The following is a 2,340-nucleotide window of genomic DNA, read 5'->3' as shown; positions in this document are numbered from 1 at the left end:
ATACCTTTTGGTTTCACGTGGGACAACTTAGGCTAGTGCTTGCCATTGTATACTAAGTTTTACTGAAGGTTTCAAGAAATATGCCAAACTTTTGAGAGCTCATCATTCTTCTAAATAGACCTCTTAACTATTGCCTTAGAAGGTATATTTTCCGAGACCTTTTTTTTTTTCCCAACAGGTAAAACTTTGACATCTTCATTAGCTACTGCTTTATGTGCACGACAGATTTTTCAACCAAAGGTTAAGGTGCTCCTCACTGCTCAGTACTACACTTTCTAACTATTGTTAACTATTCCTGCAAGAGAGGTTTGAGAGGATATTGTATCTTTAGATCAAAAAAGGTACTGTTTTTTGTTCTGTAGATGCAATATATTCTCAAACCTATTCATATATGTATATGTATTATATATATAGCAGTATATATACATATATATACACACACACAATACATCTTTTGTGCTGCTTATCTTGTTATATGAAAAATAACTATACGAAGGGTTTTCAAAAAGTTCAGGAAAAATGATTACTATGAAAAAACTATGCATGGATTGCAAATATTTTTTGCACCAAAATGAACTCATACTAACTTGTAATAATAACATTTCTAAACAGGAGTTAGCTTGTGGCACTAAGAAGGATATGACATCAATTTGAAAAGAGTGCTTATCATAGCAACATGAATTCTGCTAAAATTAAAGGAAGAACAAACATCAAATTGATGGTAAATCTTAGGTGGAAGAATAGTGAAATCGTGGATTCTTTACAAAAAGTTTATGGGAATAATGCCCCAAAGCAATGAGCAGTTTACAAATGGATAACTTGTTTTAAGAAGGAATAAGATAATGTTGAAGATAAAGCCCATAGTGGCAGACCACCCACATCAATTTGCAAGGAAAAAATTAATCTTGAAGAGGACTGATTAACAGCCGAAACAATAGCCAACACCACAGACATTTCAGTTGTTTCAGCTTGCACAATTTTGGCTGAAAAATTATAGTTAACAAAATTTTCTACTTTATGGGTGCCAAAACTGTTGTGCCCAGGTCAGCTGTACACAAAAGCAGAGCTTTCAATGGAAATTTTAGACAAGTGGGATCAAGATCCTAAAACATTTCTTTGGAGAATTGTAACAGGAGATGAAATTTAACTCTACCAGTATGATCCTGAAGTTAAAGCAAATCAAAGCCATGTCTACCAACATGTAGAAGTGGTCCAAAAAAGCAAAAGTGGATCAGTTGAGAATAAATGTCATGGCAACAGTTTTTTGGGATGTTCAGGCATTTTGCTTGTCGACTTTCTGGAGGGCCATAGAACAATAACATCTGGTTATTATGACAGGTTTTAACACCCAGGAAAGCTTCTCCAGAGAGTTTTTCTTCAACAAAGAATGCTTTTGCTCATTCTTCTCATCAAATAAAGACAATTTGGGGAGGGTTTCAATGGGAAATCGTTAGGCATCCACCTTACAGTTCTGATTTGACTCTTTTGACTTCTTTTTTTCCCCTAATCTTACAAAATCTTTAAAGGGCATCCATTTTTCTTTAGTTAATAATGTAAAAAAGACTTATTGACATGGTTAAGCTCCCAGGACCCTTAGTTCTTTAGGAACGGACTAAATGGTTAGCATCATTGCTTACAAAAGTGTCTTGAACTTGATGGAACTTATGTTGAGAAATAAAGTTTATATTTTTTATTTTCATCTTCTAATTCCATGTTTCCACAAATTTCTTGAAGTCCCATTGTATGTATATATTTTTCATGTAACATGATAATGCTCCTAAAAACTAAAAATAAAGTTAATAGAGTCATTCAATAGAAACACTGAAAAATCTATTAGTAACGTAAAAGATAAACTGATTAATTAGAGAAAAGTTACCATCACACAGATAAGAGACAAAGAGAAGAGGAAAAATATAAGAAAATTAGAGGCCAGATATACAACATTCCATATTGGGCTAGTAAGAATTTCTGAAGAGAAAAAAGCCAATAGAGGAGAATAAATATAAGAGAAATTTTCAAATTTTTAGGTGAGTCAGTCTAATGTGAAAGAGCAACTCAAGAAGCTAAGTAGCAATAATGATAAAAAACTATGTGGGGAAACAAATCTTACATAAATACCCACCATCCTACCCCCACCCATCTCCAGTCTTAACCAGGTAATTGAGATACCGCAGATGTTCAAAGGATTAAAAGAAAATGCAAAAGTTTTGTTTTTTTAAAAGAAAGCTTTCTTTCAAATAGAGGAATTACTTTAATTTATTTATCTATTAGATTTAATGTATTTCTTTCAAATAGAGAAATAAGTTAAATCTATTAGTCTTCATATCAGCAATACCGAAT

Source organism: Galeopterus variegatus, unplaced genomic scaffold (assembly GCF_000696425.1).
Source record: "Galeopterus variegatus unplaced genomic scaffold, G_variegatus-3.0.2 Scaffold8258, whole genome shotgun sequence".
NCBI classification, from domain to species: Eukaryota; Metazoa; Chordata; class Mammalia; order Dermoptera; family Cynocephalidae; genus Galeopterus; species Galeopterus variegatus.
Note: the sequence above shows the minus strand (reverse complement) of the source record.